Source organism: Microplitis demolitor, chromosome 4 (assembly GCF_026212275.2).
Source record: "Microplitis demolitor isolate Queensland-Clemson2020A chromosome 4, iyMicDemo2.1a, whole genome shotgun sequence".
NCBI lineage: Eukaryota > Metazoa > Arthropoda > Insecta > Hymenoptera > Braconidae > Microplitis > Microplitis demolitor.
Genome location: NC_068548.1, coordinates 20,882,301 through 20,903,775, shown reverse-complemented (window position 1 = coordinate 20,903,775; position 21,475 = coordinate 20,882,301).

The following is a 21,475-nucleotide window of genomic DNA, read 5'->3' as shown; positions in this document are numbered from 1 at the left end:
TCATCGGTCGGTGACTATCTAAAGAACAAAATAATGTTGAGGAAAAAAGTTTGAAAGAAAAGACAAGAAAGCAAAGAAAGTAACCGTATAAAAAAAGGGATACCAAGGTGTGTAACGGATAGACACACCTGCCAGTGGAAATGATGCTTGCCTTAATGCTTGATGGTGTTGCTTGTCCGTGCCAGCAGTATCATTACACTCACGCGACAATTGTCAAAAGATTTTTCTTCTCCTTCTACTCTGGTTATCTGAAAAAAAAGTGGCGTGTCACGAGACCGGAATACTCTTTTTCATCCTCATTCAATTGGTCACGTGATGCTATTAAAATTGTCAATAGAACTAAAGTACAATTACAAGGAATTTTATCATTGTCGCTGTCATTGCTATTATTATTGCCGTCATTATCATCAGATTTAACAAAAAACCCAGTTCAGCAGCATCAGAACGCAACAATGCCATGGAATTATTTTTTAATGGATTACAAATTAAGTTACTCCTACTGCTGATGATCTATGACACCATTCAGACCCATTGAGACTTTCAGTGTCCTTGAATCTTGAATGTGTGTTATCATTGTATGATGCTTTCCTGTTATATGCTACTGCTGGTGGTGCTCAGCAGCATGCACTAGTAGGAATAGGAACAGAAATAGCCATAGGGATAAAATCGAAGGCAACAATATAATTGGATTGATATGTACTGATGACGTTTGCTAGTTGTGATTCACGGATGAATTGGTTCCGCTATACTGATGCTGTGTAGACTAACACTGTGTTGCTCTTCTCTCATCTCTTTTAATCAATGAATCGTTCGCGTGTGGCGAATTGAAAAAAAAATATACATATGTATGTGTAAAAGTATACAGAAAAAAATTCGTATAAAGCAGCATTAATAAACAAAACGATTCATTAACTCTTTGGTGTTTTTCAAAATAATGTGGATTGATCGTTTTTTTATTAATATTACATTAAGAGTAACGGATCTTTGTTACTCTTGATTACTTAATGCTGATTACTGTTAAATAGACAATTTTTTAAAATTATTGTAAGGATTGTCTGTTTGATAATAAAGTATTTTGTTATACGGTTTACTTATAGGCTTATGACAAAACGTTATTTCTGTTGATGGTGAAAACGAAATAAATTAAAGCACATTCCCTTTTTCTGTATAGTTTCTGGCAAGGTGCGGAATCTACGTGACTGGAGTGATGATAAGCATGAGATTGTCAGGAGAATAGAATAGAAGAAAAGAAAAATAAGAAAAGAGAAGAAGAAGAAGAAGAAGAAGAAGAAGAAGAAGAAGAAGAAGAAGAACAAGTTGATAACAAGGGAGAAGGATGAAAAAAAAAATGATGAAAATAAAAATAATGACGTCTGATTTAACGTCGACGGGTTTGAGAACAATCTATAACGGTACATCGAGTTGCTGAGCACGTTGGAGGTTTTTTTGCTTCTTCGTGAGGCCGACGAAAAATTTTTTAAGAAAATGGACGAGAATATTATGGGATACGGAGCGATCGGTTATGGTATTACAGGTGAGTCTATAAGAAGTTATTATTCATAGTTAAGTTTTTTTTTTTAAACTTGTTTATTTTGAGGGTGAGCATGAGAATGAAAGTGAGGTGATGTAAAGGTGAAGTATGAATATTAAATTTGTAAATCGATTTTGGCGAAATGCGTTTTGTCGTTTCTGTCTGAGATATTGATCCGGTGCTGATTAACATAGTTCTCTTAAGAGATCTGAGCGGTGTCGACGTATCTGCATCAACAGAACCCAGAATCAGATATATTGAGGATGATGTAAAGGCTATTTCTCGGCGTGAGTTTACTGGACATTACTCTAGTCCACAGTTACTCGTATAGTAGTCAGAGAGAACGGAAAGCCATTTGGTATTATTAAGCTATTGAGATTATTCGCCTATCTATCAAATTTGCGGTATGAGTTATTATATATTGCTTGTACAATATCAGGGATTTCAAAGGCTTAGTGTAGATTTATTGAATCATATTTTTTTTAATTATTTCAAATTTAAAAAATCAATAAAAATATTTTAGCTGAAAATTTTTTATCGCAAAATTTGCTAATTAAAAAAAAATTTTATTTTTATTATTATGACCCAAATAATTAGAAAAATAATCAATAGTAAATTTATAAAAAAAAAAACTGAAAAAAAAATAATAATGATAATAAATATCCAATATGTTTCAAAGGATTAAAAATTAAAAATAAAAAGTAAAATAAAATCGATGAGATCGGAAATTTATATATGACTATACCGTGATTTTATCTGTCGAAAATAAAAAAAAATTCACTGATACTCAAACATTGAATTTATTCATTAAACACAAGATTAATATCAAATTTTGTAAACCTAAATTAGTAAAAAATATATATAATATTTTATGAATCTTTTACAGAAATGAAAGCTCTGACAAATATCTTTTTGAGTAATTCTGTAAAATGATTACTATCATAAATAATTAATTTGAATGTAATTATAAGTTTGAAAAGGATTTTTTATCATGTGTAAACAATAACTGAAAAGTTTTTATGATAAAGTAGTTTGAATTATTTTTATAACATTTTATCATCGCTAAACTTGCACGACCAGCCTTATTATGTAACTTGCTGCAGGATTAAATCAGTCAATATAAAGCGCTTTAGTCGGGTATCTAGTTGAGTATATATTTATATATATATATATATATATTTATATATATATATATATATATATATATATATATATATATATATAATATGAGGGTAAGGTACTCTAATAATAACGAGCAATGAAGGTAGTAAAAACACGCTTGGAGAGTTTACATCTTCACTATTATAAATATACATCTACTCTAGCATAAACCAAAGAGCAGACTACGCTAGATGATGGATGGATGTTGGAAACGAGATAGAATTATAGTAACTCGAGTTGAAAAGTTGGTTTAAAGTTTTGAATTTCATTTCTACCATACTCACGAGTACTACATTGATAACGCTAAATTTCTCTGGATTACCGGTGGTTATAAGCATCCTTTTTTTTGCCTCATTTTTATTTAAAAATTTTTTCATCTCATTTTTAAAATTATTTTTTCACTTTTCTGTCACTATTAACGTGAGTATAATAAATATTCGTAGCTGTGCCACGCGATACGTGTATCGCATCGAAAGTCTGCATTGAAATATATATTTCCGCAGTCGATACGTAGTTGAACGAAAGAGATATAGACTCAGTAGTTCGTCCCCACAGCTCAATGCCGTTTTTAATAAAGTTGAATTGATCCACAAACGAAAAGTCACGTTCACTCACCCAGCCAACCTTTTCGCGATCTATATATTTTTTTTTATCTATCTATGTACACATATATGTATGTATGTACGAATATATATGTACGTGTGTGTGTTTGTATGTATGTGTGTGTAGCTGATTCGAATCGTACTAAACTACTAGTCGTAATCCGCAGATGTCATTTTTACGATCTAGGTGAAAAGTCATTCTCTTACAATGGTTATCTTCTTCTTTTATATCACTTTTTGACGGTCGTATAAACATTTTCACTTTTCTTTGTTTCATTTTTTAATCCTATCAATTATTTAACATTTTAATTTTTAATTTATCTGTCAATTTTGAATTTTATTTCTGTTATGATAAACAATCCCACATAAATTAACATTATATTTGAAGCTAGATATTTATTGCCGGGGTTTTTTTATTGAATTTTTATTAATATATGCTGAAAAAAAATTTTGTGGACTTTTTATACCTTAAATCGGTACTTGAGTCATAAAATCAGAGTTTTTTTTTATTAACTGAATATTCAGAAATACATTTTATGAAAAAAAAAGATGGAGGTTCAAAAATACTTAATGATCATCGCTTCGAATTTTCAAAAGCTTCCACTTAATAGAATGTGCGTTAAAAAAATTTTTTTAAATTTTTAATTCAAAAGTTTTGATGTGAATTTGAGCGAATATATATATATTTTTTTGTTTGATTGATTAAATATAAAAAATAATCAACATCGAAATCTAAATAAAAGAGGTTAGGAAAAATATCAATCAGCGCTACAACCATCATGGATTTTTATTTTCATCTCGTAAAAATACACATGAAAAATATTCCCTTTGACTTTACTCAGTAGAAAATTTTAATTTTAAAAAATATAAAATAAAACTTTTGAAAAATGAAATATTCAATGTAACAATTTAAGCCAAATCAATCATGCATGTTTTTTTAAAAATACGTTTTCATAAAATGTGAACTGAATGTCAACGTAAAAAAAAAAGAAATAATGAAAAAGAAAAAGCTGTCGAAACCCATATCAAACTCCCATGTTGTCATCCATATATTTTATAAAATAAAATCCATTCCAAACATTAAATCTTTTGATTTCAGGCGTCTCACCTGCTTCAGTTTCACCGTGGGACAATAAACTGATAGATGAACGGATTCGTGTGTGAAATAACGTCAGTGTTAAACAAAAGTAAATTAAATAAAATAATAAAAAATCAAGTGACAGTGTGTGTAACTGCATATAGACAAGAGCAGGCGACGTAAAAGTAAAGAAAAATAGGAACAACGAAGACGTCGTCAACACGCGGACACTTTGATCAAGTTGATCGTCTATTAACAGCCGGTACTAGCGTGCGTGGCGCGCCACCACCCCCTTAATCAGGGGGGGTGGGCCAGGGCATCGTCAGCGTGGGGGCGGGCGCCGCGGGTGCGCGCTTGGCGCGTCGACTAGTTCGCGTACTCGTTCGTCGTCTCGCTGCTGCGGCTTTAACAGGCCGCTTAAATCGTCACCCAGTGCTGGCTACCTCGGGCTTAACGGGGGTGGCCGTGGCCACGGGGGAGCATGATGTCTCCCCTGCCACGCGTCACACAACCCCAACCCCGAGTGTGATCTCAAACTCAAACTCCAATTCCAATACCAACAACAATAACATAAACACCAACACCATCAGTACCAATGTCACAACCACCCCTAATACCAACACCAACGCCATAACAACCGCCACAATATCTACCTCCTCTTCCACCATAACCACCGCAAGTAATAACAATAATACCCTCAACAATAACGGAATATCATCGTCAAGCTCGACGAGATCGCGGACAAGGACTTCAATGTCCATGAGGAATCTTCACCGTCGAGTCTCCCATCCGTGAGTTTTTTTTTTAATTATTATTATTATATTTTTAATTAACATTTTTTAAAGCTTGCGATGATTGTTTGCTTGGTAGAATTTCTTAAGAAATTAATTAGCAATTAAAATTAATAATAATGATAATAATGACAATTAATTATTTAAAATTTAAGTGTCGAGAGATTTTTCTATTCTGGCTAAATACCAGGCATGAATTGTTGAATGAATGGAAAGGTATAGTATGAAATCTCATAGCTGTGTTTTTATAGAACATTAAAAAGACTAATTTAACGTATGATGAAACGTTATTTAATACATAGTTTTTAAAGCTGTTTTTAAGTTTAATTTCCATATTATGACAAAACTTAGGACTTAAGAGTTCTTGTTTACTTTCTTAACAACAATACTGTTAATTAAGTTGAGATAGTTAGTCTTGTCATTGCTCTTAATACTTTGGAGATGATATTATTTTCTTAAAGAAAAATTTTTATTTATTGTAACAGATTTATTCAATGTCTCTCTTGATAAATATTTTTCATCATTATTGTACTATGAATACAATATTTTATAATAGATATTATAAAAAGTTATTTGTATATTGTTTGGTTACAAAAAGTGTTGGGTGATAAATAATTTTATTTTGTTTATTATTTTTTTAAGTATCGCTGAACTAGTTTAAATTAATAAAATACAGAGAGGATTTAAAATTACGGGTAAAGTTGTCGCGTGACTCCCTGGTATTCAACTTGATACCAATACAAAAGGCGTTATATCATTGTGTCATGCTTGCAAGAGACTCCCACGTAACGTTAATAGGATCAAAAGGAGACTTTCATAATTATTATCACATTACAAAATATATATACTTTAACGATATTTTTTTATTTTTATTTTTTAAATTGAGTGTTATATCCACATATATTATTACGTTGCTATATTTTATTCATAGGCGTTTACTATTTGTCCAATTTATGTTCGGATTTATATATACTAGACTGATTCAAAAAATGCTGACTATTTTTTTTTCTCAAAACCCCTTATTAAATTAATATTGATATTAATATTTGAAGGTCGTTCATTGCAATTTACTATTTTCTATATAAATAACGGAAAAAAAAATTTTGATTTGGAATTTTATACATTGGCAATGACTCACTGCATTGAGAAATTCGGGATATAGTTTTGTAGGAAATTAAATGCTCTACTAAAAAAGTCTCATCATTTTTTGATAAATTCCAAAGTTGTTGGAGATTGAAGACAAATTTATAGTAAATTTCGAGATCTTTTTACTTTTTCAGCGAAACTATCCGACTTATGACAAAATCCCATAGAATGTTTTTTGTAGACAATTTTATTCTTTACAAATTACCTCTGATAAGGTTTTTTAAAATTCCGCTTTGTTTTCTAGTTATTTTCATTTTAATGTTAGGTTCTTAAAAAAATAGTATTCTGATCGATTTTAAGAACTTGACATCAAAATGAAAATAACTAGAAAACAATGCGGAATTTTGAAAAACTTTATATGAGGTAATTTGTAAAGGATAAAATTTTCTACAAAAAAGATTCTATAATATTTTGTGATAAACTTGATAATTTCGCCGGAAAAGTAAAAAAATTTCGAAATTTATTATAAACTTGATTTCAAGCTCTAATAGCTTTTGAACAGATGAATTTATCAAAAAGTGATGACAGTTTTTTTGTAGAGAGTTTAATTCCTTACGAAATTATATCCTGAGCTTGTCAATACAATGAACCATCGCCGAGGTATAAAATTTCAAATTTCAAATTTTTTTGTTCGCATATTATTTAAATAGGAAATAGAAAATTGCGATGAGCGGCCTCTAAATATTGATATTAAGAGCTCATCTTTTAATAGACATCTTTTGTCACCTCTCTGCAACTATCTAATAAAGGGTTTCGACAAAAAAAAATAGTCAATTTTTTTTGGAATAAGTCTAATATATACATATATATATTTGGCTGTATTCATTATTTAATAATCTTGAATAGCTGGAGTTTAAAGCTCAATTGACAATAAAAATTTTCAGCAGTTTGCAAATTCCACAGGATTGCCCAGGGGTAAATTTTATATTCAGTATTGTGACAAACATAAAAATTGCCAAAGAAAGCGAAATAAAATCAGATTGCTAGAGAATTCACACAGAATAGACAGAATATCAAAAAAAAAAAAAAAAATGGATAACGAAAAATAAATAAAAAATGATGCATGAAAAGAATTCGCATTATGTGAAATCGGGGACGCGGTAAAGATATTTCTGTTTGAAAGTTAACGCAAGTAAAAGTTTATCGAGTTTACTATTTTATTTTTATAACTAATACATATCTATATACATTAAAAAATGATAAAAAAAAATTCCTCAACAACTTTAGCGACTTAAACTTATTTTTTTTAAAGCTTAAAAATTGTCTCATTGTCATTTCGTCTTTTATTAAAAATAAAAATTAAAAAAAATATAATAAATATCTTTAAAGATATAAATATATATTGTGTTGTTGCTAAATGAATTATCTATAAAAAGTTTTTTAAAATATAAAACTTTTAAATTACCTAATTAAAAACATACTTTTCAATAGTGCGATAAATATTTTGTTGTTCCGTTTAAAATTCAAGGAATGTTAGAAGTCATTATATAACTTTGCATAGGATTTAAATATAAACGATTTAGTAATTAAAATTTAAATACTTCTATTTTATCAAGGATTGTAATTTCAATGCACTGTGAAAAATTTTCGGAGTAAACGCGGAGTGGCTGATTTTTTATTTATTTTATTCTCGGAGTGAATTTCACTCCGAAGGGGAATTTCGGAAAATATTAATTATTAATTAATTAATTAAAAAAAAAAATTACTAATACATAGTGAGCTCAGGTCTTTGAGATTTTGATATTTATATCAAGTACGGAAATAATTACGAGCTCCCTTTCCATATATTCACGCGAAATGATTTTTAAAAATTATAACCAGCTGATAAAATTTTCACTGAATCACAAACTGTCGTATGATTTACATCAACCATACCACGAGATAATATTTAATATTTTACCGAAATATAAAATATTCCCATAAAAACTATGTCAATATAATTATTCAATAGTTTAATATTTTCACCACGTATTATATATATGAAATTATAATTTAGTGAGTTACTAAAAAACTTATAAATTAAAAACATAATATTTCGTTTAATTATTGATATCTCAATGAATCATTTATTTAAATAATTATCTTTCTAATTTACTGTTTCTATTGAATATAAATTTATTTAAGTATTAAAACTCCAGACCGGAGTGAATGCGGATTTAAATAAAATCTGCGTCACTCCGAAATCACTCCGCCCATAAAAAATCCCAATTCACTCTGCATCCGGAGTGATTTTTTTTTAAACTCCGGAGTGATGGAGTGAATTCAAATTATCGTAAAATCCGTATTCACTCCCGATTTTTTACAGTGTGATTATTTAAATATTAAATATGAAAAAGTTTGTTCTTTTATGTGAAGGTTTAAATTTAATTCTTCCATATTTCTGAAAATTTACATGTGAATAAAGTTTGAAAAGTGTTCTATAAATATTTAATTGACGATTAATTAAAATAATCGATAAAAATTTTATCACTGATGATTTTGTGGGATAGTGAATAGACTATAAAGGTATTTAGTACTTAGTTTATAAATCAAACCGTTTATAAGTTATAGGCAATCAAACTTTATTGGAATAGATAAATTTTAACTTTTTATAACTAGTTTGTTAGTATTGCGATGCTATTTTAATAGAAATTCTCGAGGAAATTTATTTTTTATTTTTAATTGTTTAATTAAAACACGTGTCGTTAGTCATTAGCACATAAAAGATTATGGAATAAAGAAATTCATACTTTTATTCTATTTGTATACTTACTAAAGCGGTTGAAATGTACAAAGAATATGATGTATCTTTGTATTTAATGAACATAAATCGTTGTATAATATTTGAATCCAATTATGTTCTAATTAAGTATAATTTTTTCCTAATTAATTCAATCTAGTAGAATAATGCAAGTAATTGTTTTAAAACTTTTAATTATGAAAGCTTAGATTTCCGTCAAATTCTTTCAGAATTTATCGTTTCCGTTACTGAAACCATAAGATTTTTTTTGAAATTTTTTTTTATTCTGAAAAAATGTTTTTTCAAAAGCTTATAGAAAATTGAAATAAAATCCGTAATTAAACTTGATTGTTTAAAAAGTAATTTTTTTTTTAAGATTCAAAATAAATCTTCAACATTTCAAATCTTTTATGCCACTCCGAATTTTTTTTTTTTTTTTTTTTTTTTTTTTTATAACCACTGTAGATTATTTAAATATTTTTTATGATTTAAAACATGATTTAAATTTTAACTCGACAGGAAAAATTCTTTTTTGAATTTTTTATGAAAATTTTTGGTATTTCATTTGATATCTGGTTGGTGAAAAAAAAATTAACAGGATAGTCAACATACCCATAAAGTTTAAGGACCCTTTATTCGTATCTATAAATAAACCATTTTTACACGGATAAATTATTCTTGTTTAAAATTCTATGGTGTCATAGTAAAGCCGGACTATGTTGGCCACTTAATAAAAATTGAAATAAACACAAGCAAAAATTACCATGACCACAGTAAAATTTTCAATAATTACAGTAATTTGTGATATGATCGTTGTCAATTTTGCTATGGCTCTAGTAACTTTCCCATGTGTTTATTTCAAATTATGAAGGTAGCCAACTTGGTCCGGCTTTACTATGGACACCATAGCATTTAAACCATGAATAATTTCTCCTTCTACATTTTACTTGACTCTTTCTCTATAATAAATAATAATTATAATTCTACGACTATTTTATTTATTTTTAATTTAATAAAAAACAAATCTGTTTACAGTTAACAATAGTAAAAAATTTGATTATTCTTTTAAACGTTTTTTTCTGTTGAATTTTATTAACTATTAGTTTTCATTTTTATTTCAAACGAAAATTTATGAGTACACTAAAAATATAAAATTGAAGTAAACTTAATAGGTCTGTTGATATCTAAATTGTTATTGTTAGTTTTTTATGTTGTTATGTTTCGAGTTCGTTAAAAAAAAAAAAAAAAAAAAAAAAGAAAACGGTAGAAAAAAAGTAAAAAATAAAAACAGTAATTTCGTGGAACCATCGGTGATCTATTTTTGAGTTTAGTGTATTGTATAGTTTACCGGAAATGAGGCTGTATTGTGATATATCTAGAGAGCGAAGGATTGCAGAAATGAAGCACCCGTTGTTGATACATACGCGTGATACATTGAGGGTCATGCGCCGCCGCATATGTGGCCCTGAGGGGTTGTAAACGCTCTCGTTCCTTTATAGTGGTTCTTGGTGCTTTTATCCTCAACAATCTGAGTTCTCTGTCCCTATTTTCTCTCTCTCCCTCTCTTTCTCACACACTCACACACATATAAATATATATATATATATATATATATATATATATATATATATATATGTATATATACTTCCCTCTCCTGTTACCAACACTCTCCTACCGCTGGTGGCTTTTAACCCTTCTGAACAGAGCGGCCTCGCGAAATCGCCCGCGGACTCGTTTCGATTTTTTTCGTCTCGGAAAATCAATCAAACAAGATGATTCTTGAATTGCGATTGTTCTTTCGACCTCAGGGCTTGACTTTTTACTTTTTTTTTCGACTATTTTTTTATTTTTTTTTTTCTTTATCTCACTCATAGTCAAGCTAGTTCGATTGTATGATGAACAAAAAACTATCTCATCTGACAAGTAATTGTCTGGAAACATACCATTTATTTTCGTTTTTTTTTTTTTAGTGAATCAAGAATCTACTATTAATGGTTTATATTGTAGAAAATTCTACTTTTAATTAAAAAAAAAAAATCATCCAGTAATATCAAATATAAATATTTTATAAAATTACATAATTGAAATTTTAGTTTACTTATGAATCAATAGTCAATAAATTTTAAATAAGTAAAAAATATGTATGATGAGTTAAAAAATTAATTTTTCAGTTTAAAAATAATTTTTTTATTTTTCATGTAAATACTTAAGAGAAAAAAATTTTTCCTGATACATAAGTGTATCTCTTGACTATTTTGAAGACCACTCGGCTTGCAATTAGACATAGAATTCAACTCCAAGTGCGCGTTCTTTGTTTATGATCACTGTAGCTCGTTAATAAACACTTGTAAAAAAAACTCCCTCTTGATAAGATGACGCAAGAGAAGCAAAAAAAAAAAAGTTTTTATCATCCCTGGCGAATTGCGCTAGATGAGTCCATAGCCACTTTGCCAATTTGGCTTTCAGCCCGACAACAGTTTAAACAAACAAAAAAATAACAAAATAAAAATTTACCGACAGCAGTAGCACAAAAAAAGTTACAACATAAAAGATAGCGAGAGTGATTGTAGAGCTTTTAGAATAAAGTTTATGTACACGTATTTCTTGTAGATGCTCGTGGTTACTCGATTCGACGGTCATAGCCATCACAAAATAATTCCTGATGCCAAGTGTCGTAAATGAAACGTAAACTCACCATCAACTATATGTATCTCTCATTGTTATGTTGCTTTTATTCTTCAGTCTACAGGATACATACATACATATATACTATATATTTATACATGTATATATATAAATATATCTCTTATCGGGCATTGACAAAGTGATGGAACAGAACTTTCAATCCTCATTCTACTCTGTCTATCTATCACAACTTTTTTTCCATCTCACGCAAAAATAAATTCTGTTATAGAAGTTTATACATATTCACGTTGAAATATCATCCAAATGTTTTCGTGTTTGTCCAACATTAAATCTTAAAAAAAAAAAAAAAAAAAAAAAATAGCAGATATCTCATTTCAAATATTAATCATTTTATATAATTTTTTATCTTCCGTGATCGCGATTCATTAAGGACGTGTCTCTTAAAAAAAATATTTATAATCATAAATCTGTTTATCAGTTTTAAAACTCTCCCTTGTAATTTTCTAACAGGTTTTACGTTCTGCCAATCAGAATTTTTAAAAATATTTTTTTCATTTAAATTATCCTCAATAATTAATTTATTTATTTAATCATAACATAGAATTATAAATTAATACATTTATAAAAAAAAAGTATTTTATCAAAATTTAGTAGACTTTTACCCAGTTTATAAAGCAGGTATCTCGATAAATGTCAATGTCATTACCAATCGATTTCTTATCTTTTGAAAATCTAAAAAAGTATGTGCTCCCAAGTAGCTCTCAGTGACTGTCGGGTAAAAAAGAGGCTCAAAGTAAACAGAGATATAAATATATTAATTTATATATTATTCAGCCCACAGTAATATACTGCCCGGGATGTGATAAATAAAATAATTTAAGCTTGATACGAGTAATAAAATTGTCAGGCGAGATTGAAGAAACGGCGGAGCGTAGCGCGAGTCAAGTGAAGAAGAATCTAGTAGAGTAGACATATATGAGGCGAGGCATCGACGAAAACCTTTATCCGTATATCGATTTAACCTTATATCTTACTCTTACTCAGGCTCTTGGCACAAATTTCAAGGTGCACACATATAACCTCATATCTTACTCATCCTTATTTTACCCTCACACACATACATATATCATTATAAATCTATGTATGTATGACAGTATTGGTCGTTGTGGTTCTTTACTTTTTTTTTTCCAGCTCCTTTTTTTTCATCCTCAGCCTCATCTTCACCCTCCTTTTAACCCTCATCTCTTTATATTCTAATGTTCTTCCTTATATTATAAACCCTGATACTATTTTTTTCTTTGTCGATTTCTTATACATAAATTTTCAAATGTCAATGTATTATATATATATATATATATATATATATATATATATATATATATATATATATATATATATATATATATATATATATATATATAGGACAGAGTCTCTCAAATTCTGACACTATATATTCCATACGCGTCTGCACAAGCTCTCACTAGCGCCCTCTTTAGTCTGGGATTTTAAAGATCGATCTTTTATAGCGTCTTAAAAACCAGCCAGATGTTATCTAAGATGTACAAAAGTTAATATTAGTTTTATAGAAATAAAAAAAGTTATTTTCCCTTATCGTTGATTAAAATCTTTATATTTATATCTTCATCACGATTATCATTTTTATTAAATATTTTTAAAAATTTACCGCGTTTCTTTGAACCCTTATTATATTAATTTTAATTTAATTTAGACAAGATGGAGGGTTGAGAGGAAAATGGAATTTAATTATGTGACTTGTAAAATTGTTTAGTATCAAATTTGATCGTTAGAAGAATTTCCATAGGTGATACGCGAAGATTAAGTCAAGGGGAAGGGATAGAATCGACCTTATTCAAGACTATTACACTACTTACTTCACTTTGCTACATATATAATACGACAATCTACACTACACCTACATTTACCAACAGGCTTTTTCTTGGGGAACGTTTCCACCATCTCGTCTCTTTGATATTCCTCTTAGACGACTAATCCCTTCTCCTTGACCCTTTCAAATCACCTCATTTCTTTTCTACTACCGTCTGTCTATGGGCTACCTTTTTTTTTGTAACACCACACAAAACAGCCCCAGGCTCTCTGTAAATTAACATCCGGCCCTCGACCCACTGGACTTCATCGACTACCGTAATCAGTGTCGTTATCAACATCAAATTTTTTTTTACCCAACAAAACTTTATTACTTTTTTTTTTTCTTCAGAACATTAGTAGAATACTATTGATTACTTTCATTACTTGGAAGAACGTAAAATTATTTTTTTTAAATATTCAAAAATTTTTAACGACAGAAATATTTAAATAGAAAAAGAGTGGGTAAAATAGAGCGCAAAAAATATTAAATAATTATTTCATATTAATAACCGGTTAATTTTTGGTACGGGGTAAAATGGGTCGTCTAACAGAAATTCTTTATAAAATTTTAATCTCCTATGAGTAAAAATATTTGGTGTTTTTAAATTTAAATAATTTCGCGCGTATTTTGCTCTTTTTTTTTTTTTCAATTAATAAATTATTTATTGATTTTTTTAAACTGATAAAATTTAAAATTATCTGAGGTTATGATAATTTTATTGAATTTAAATAGAATAACAAGATTTTGAGTATATAATACGTGAGCAAAAAATATAAGAGCTTTTCGAGTAGACGGGAGATAATGTTCTATATATATATTATATTATATTATATAGATAGATAGAAGAGGAACTTCACTATTCAAGCAGCAACGGGTAGAGGATATGTCTGGTTTGGTTTGCTCGCCAACCGCTGCAAACTTCCGCCAAGTTTGTGTGCATCAGTCTAGATACGGTGCAAAGAGAACCATATCATATAATAGTCTATCTTTCTTGTTTGTTTTTCCTTTTTTTTTTTTTATTATTTACTTCCATTTTTATTTTTCTTGTGTACACTGTGAAATCGTATCATTCATTCTCTCTGGAATCATATTTATCGCTCCGTCGGCTGTACATGTGTATACATTTCTACATATGGATTTGTTGGCTTCCGACAAAATTACGCAAGTGCATTTCTTATCTTTCTTTCAAACTTTTTTTTTTAAATAAATGTGCCAACATGTTGAGCAAAATAATATTTTATCTACAATAAAAAATAAAAATAAAAAAATATGTAAGCAAAAAAAAAAAAAACATTATGAAATTGGTCTTGCCAGTAGAAAACTCGGTGTTTGGTCAGACATTTTTCTTTTCTCGTTCTCGGATAGTGAGTGTGCACAGTGACAGTGGGCGAAACCAATAGATCTAATAAAATAAAATATAAAAAATAAATAAGTTCAAGTGTCTAACTCTCGAGTTTCATTCGTAGCTTTTCTTGTTCTTTGGTATATAAGGATAAAAAGATATTCTGTCTAATAATATCCATTTCATCCATTCAATTGTACTGATAAATCTTTTGAGATTTTTTATCTTAACTAAGTTTTAGATTTTATTCCTCTTTATATCAATGGACGGCCTTTAATTATTATTATCATCATTTTTTCTTTGTTATATAACTTCTTATTAAATTTATTAATAAATATAAGATTGATCAGGTATTAGATTTTTTTTTTATATAATACTTTGACACATAATTTTTATTTTTATATCAATTTCGAAATATATAAACGTAAAAAGTTAATTTCACTACTTTACAGTTTTATCACCAAATTTAATCGTTGAATAAATTTATAATTCAAACTTTCTATGAAAAGTGGACTTTGAAAATTTAAAATTTTAAAGAAATTATAAGTTATTAATCTCAATCCGCTTTTCAACCTCTTTTTCTTTCTCAAATAACTCGACATCAATTTCTGAGGAATAGTTTCTTACTATTTTCGGGATGATTATAAGAGTAAACAAATTTCGCGCTTACATGATTTTCACAACGAAAATTAGATTAATCAACTTGAATAAATTCTAAGGGTTAATTAAAATTATCGGTTGAATAGTTTTTCAACTCTGTCAACAATTATTTCAAAATATTAAATAAATAAATTTTTTATTTAAGCCTTATTAATTACCAAAGTAAAAATGCCCACATTTAATTTAATAAGCGGTGCGTAAATATACATATTCATTTTTTTTATTTGACTGTAAAAAAAAAAATGGATATTTGTATATAAATGTATATATAAATAAATTATTAAGCAAATGACCAAGAGGAAGCAAAGCAAATTTAATCAACAACTCACACCACTCTAATATGACACCTAACGCGATAGTAACGATCATATACATTAACGCAATTACAATTACAGGGATGAGATAGCGTAAGGCTAGCTTGTCGTGATGAAATTGATTATATGACGTTAAAGGCTAAGGAAGACTTGAGTATAGTTACTTAGCAGTGTATATAGACTTGACAACTGTATATAAACATAGTCTATGTACATTTAAGATTTATATAGAGGTATTTAAGATACGGTCGTTAGTATCGTTAGAGGCTCTCGATTATAACCCCATCCTAAAACAGGATTTCCCGGTATAAATTTTCCAATATTAATAGCTTCCTATTTTATTATTGCCGCTTTCATTATTCCACGCCCACGATGTTTACATGTTTTCAATTAAACAGCCCACATTCTGCTATTTTATTTCAATCACTATAATTACCTAAATAACTGCTCATTTATTTTGTCGTTATTATCATCTACCTGATGAATAAATATTCATTTTATGGGATTTATTAATAACTCATAATGATAAATCTCACGGTTTTGTAAATAGTTAAATATAGAATGATGAATTTTATTATTTGTTTCAATAAAACTTCAATTTTTTTTTTTAGATTTATCAATTGAATATTTTATTTGATTTATTGAAGTTCTTATTTTACTTGTAAAAATAAATGTAATTACAAAAGGGCTGGGAAAAAGTGTGAAATTTATTGCGCTGAAATTTTTTTTTTTTTTTTTTTTCAAAAATAAAAAAGTTTTTTATTGGGGTTGGAAATACAATTTTAAGCAAAATTGATTAGACTACACTTTAACATATAAAAATTTTTTTTCTTTTTGTGAAAATTTAAAAAAAAATAATTTTTAAATACCAATGTTGCAAATTTATTACATTGAACCAAAAATATTTTTTTTTGTAATTTGACCTCTCAGTAATTATTTTTCATTTACCATATCTCAAATTTTGCAATTTATTTATTTATTTCTTTTTTTTTTTTAATTTCTAATTTCTCATATTCATTTTTTTCATCAATTGTGTAATCAATTGAACGGAAATATTTTTTACAAACGTTCTAAAAAAAATAAAAGGCTGATTATTTATGATAAGAAAGTCTTAAAAGTACTTTATAAATTTATGTTCTTTTGATAATGCATCTGAATTTTTTCATTTAGATTAAAACCATTGATATGAAAAATATCAAAACTAAGACTTAGTATCGATTTACCTTGAAGGAATAGTTTGAGTTATTCGTTTCTTTCGAATTTTCTATCTTAAACAGAAAAAGAAAAAGGAAAATTGAGAAAAAGCATACTCACGAAACAAAAATAAAAAAAAATATATATGTGTATATATATAAAGTAAAAGAATCTTGTCTTTTGTCGTATTTCAAGATAAAAAAGAACTTGAGATGTTTGACACGAAAGAGTGTTTTCTCGGATACGATATCGGCTCTTTTGTATTGTACCCTCTTTTCCCTTGTTTCTTTCTTCATTTCTCTCTTTCATTTTTCTTCTTATATTTTATTCAGTTACTTTTATATATAAATATTTAAAAATGCCTACCGATAAATTCTAACCAGTCCCTAGCGGCATTACGTCGAAAAAGTAACAAATCAAAATAAGAAAAACTCCCGCTGTCATTTAATCGCCTGTAGTTAAAACTAAAAATAAAAATTAATTTATTTTATGCCTGTGAAATTGACGTTTTAAATTTTTTTATGCTGATTTTTTTGAGCTTTTTAACTTAAAAGCTTTCAATACTGAAAGTAGAAAATTTAACAAACGTCGAAGGTCATAAGACCAGAAAAGTTGCCCAGAGTGCAGGATAGTGACAAACGACGTGTGTGCTCATATTGAAAAATAGCAAATAAAAAAAAACTAAACCAAAGAAAAGATGTGTAACAAAACGTTCAACAATAACTTAAAAAAAAAAAAAAAAATATATGAAAAACTTGCCTTGACTCTTGTCTTATTTTCGAACAATACAAACGAGAGCTTGTGACTTTGTATAAAAAATATATAAAAAGCTTTTGCTACTTTTGTTGTTAACTCTTTGAGTAATCTTCCATTAACGTAAAAAATTTTCTGCTCATTTAATAAATTTTATAACAGTATATATTATTTTTTTTAAAATTAGGTATTTTTTAATTTCCCGCTAAAAAAATTTAAAATTTAAAAAAAAAGGAAGTTATTAATTTCGGTCCGATTTTTGAAAACCGATTTTTCAACAGATCTCGGCGTTTTGAGGTCCTAGGAAACTATTCTGTTTATTTTCAAGATGGCGCCCTTTTTTCGTTGGAAATAGCTCCACAGAATACTGAAGTTTTTTGTTTGTTATGATGTCCTCTAGTAGAAAAAACCATAATAAATCCTGAGGAAAAGGTATTTTTTGGGTTTAGACTCATACGAGGATGAATGAGGATAAATGAAGATAAATGAAGATGACACTGTCTATGGCGTTTTATCAAGAGTGGCCCGTAACTTTGTTTCTGTTGGGAAGAACCCATCACTGTATTAACGTTTTTCGTTCATTGTGATGTTCTCTAGTAGGAAAAACCATAAAAAGTCCTAGGAATAATTTATTTTTCAAGTTGAGACCCATACGAGCGTTGGTGGAGATGGGTGGACATGGGTGGAGATGAGATTTTATGAAGAGTAGCCCGTAACTTTGCTCCTGTTGGGAATAACCCATCACAATATAAACGTTTTTTGTTCATTATGATGTCCTCTAGTAGGAAAAACCATAAAAAGTTCTTGAAATAATTTATTCTTTGAGTTCAGATCCATATAAGGATTAGTGTAGATGGGTGGAGATAAAGCTCTCCATGTCTTCCTATGAAGAGTAGCCCGCAACTTTGTTCCTGTTGGGAATAATCCATCACAATATCAACGTTTTTTGTTTATTATGATGTTCTCTACTTGGAGAAATCAAAAAAAGTCCTGAGGAAAATTATTTTCTAAATTCAGACCCATATGAGGATAAATGAAGATAAATTAGGATGAAACTACCCATGTACTTTGTGGGAAAGTAACCCGTAGTTTTTTTTTTCGTTGGGAATAACTCATCACAATATCAACGTTTTTTGTTCATCATGATGTCTTCCAGTGGGAGAAACTCAAAAATATTCTGAAAAAAATTTTATTTTCAAGTCCAGATCCATATGAAGATGGGTGAAGATGAGACTGTCCATGTCTTCCTATGAAGAATGCCCTGTAACTTTACTCCTGTTGAGAATAACCCAGCACAATACTAACGTTTTATGTTCATTATGATGTCTTTCAGTAAAATAAACCCTAAAAAGTCCTAGGAAAAATTTATTTTCCAGTAATCGATGTCGGGCAGATGTCACTGTCTATGTTTTTTTAACTTCTCGGAAAGTTGTGGGCTAGCCCACAGGGTCAACCGATTTCCAGCTTTTTTTTTCATTTTTTAAAGTCAATAATAAAAAATAGTATGCACTTATATTTACATATTCATCAAAGTGCATTGTTTGTAACAATTTATCAAGTAGTTAATAATGGTTCATCAGTGACGATTCGTCTAATCTTTAAATGTCACAATGGTGATGGATAAAACAAAGCCAGTTGATTTCGTGGAATAAACGAGGGTGAATTCGGGATTGTCATAATAACAATAATAATAATAATAATAACAGTAATAGGGTAGAATTTATGAAATAAGTGTAGATATATATTCTATTTTATTTTACCTTTCTCGCCAAAAATGAGGAAGTCAATTTTCTCGGGAAAGTGCCTCGGGCTACCTGCTTATCTGGACGTATCATAAAAATTCAATATTACCCTTTTTCGAGTTATATAATATAATATAATATAATAACAATAATAATGATGTATAAATTTTTTTATAAAAAAGTATTTTGACACAGTTTAAAGTTGTGAAATGCAGATGACATAAAACTGCTGGTTTAAACGATAAATAAAATTCGCTGACAAATGTTAAAAATCGTATAATACAAGTCATCAGATTGTCTCATATTTCGTCTGAGAATTATATTATTTTATTGTCTATGTGCTTGCGTGATTGTTTTAAAGATATCGTTGACATTTTAAAATCGCAATATAATCAATTTTCAATAAAATAAAATAAGATAAACATTCAATAGAATAATACAGGGAAGGGGGTAGGGGAGGCAAAACAGGGTGTCCCCAAAATTTTGTAAAAAAAAAAAGTTTTATATCTTAAATGGTTTTTAAACATTCCGAAATCACTTTTGTAAATATAATTGAGCGTTATTTCGAATTTTTTTTTGCTACATTTTTTCAAAAATTAATTGTCAGTTGAAAAATATTAATGACTTTTAAAAATTCGTTTTTCGTCTTTTGTATCCAATAATCATGTAAAATATCATTTTTTAAATGTAAATTACTTGAAAAGAAGTTTAACTTAATCGAATTCATTTAAAATCCAGAAATTTTTTTTACCTTTTTTAGGGGGTACCATTTCCCGCAAAAATGAAAATTTTTTTTTTTCAACATCTCAAAATTTTTTCTATTTACTTTGAATATCATTTAAAAAAATAAGATTCAGTGTATTTGAGTCCTCGAATAACTTGGTATTTCCTTAAGTACCCGTTTTGCCTCTCCCTTCCCTATTTTATTTAAAAGCCAATAGACAAATTTAAAAAAAAAATAAAATTATTAAAATTTGTAATTCAAATAAATTCATCCACGCGCTTTTTTATTCAACTTTTTATAATTATTTGTCTAAAGTTTAATGGTCCAAACGGTTGGGATGATAATTAATAAATAAATGAATATGAAAAAAAACAGTTTTTAAGTAAAATAGAGTTTACTTAATTATAAGAATATATTTATATTTTGACTAAAAAAAACAGAGTTTTTGAGTTTTAATTACTTTATTCAAAAAGGCAATTCATTAAATAGTATCGTCTATTTATATAACCCAATAGAATTTCCTTGAATACAAGTATAGATAAAATGTTCAAAGGGAGAATATAAATGACAGGGTTCAATAGAGTTCATTTTAAAGTCTTGTCATTGCACTGCTCTAGGCGTTCAGTTAATTCTCACCACCTCATGTACAATAAACACACATACACACACTCTACAAACTACCCATACATCCAGATAAATATATCACATCTACATCTAAATGTACGTATTATACATATATGTAGATGCAGATAAATAGACTAAAACATGTACTAAAGTACACTCACATTTGCAGTGAGTATTTTAGCCTAACAACAAAAGAGGAAGTGGCAAACTGGAGCAACAACAAAGTACCGCGAATACCGGGTAGTAAACACATCTGGTTAACAGTTACGGATGTTGGATTGACGATATTGATAGGGGGCCGTGTGATTCTGCCAATGTATATCTTTAAGATAACAAGATATCAACGAGCAGAGGGGGTAGAGGGTTTGTATGGTTGCTGTTACAGACTCGGCCATCCAAAGAGAGAGAGAGGAGAAAAAAGAGAAAGAGAAAGAGAGTACAATCGATAACTGACCCATATTGTGTTCGCCACTATCCTCGCCCTCTAGTACACTCTATACGAGACCCACCTCCTCTTTCTCCTGCTTTACCTCCACTGCCTTTCACTGTATATATTTTTT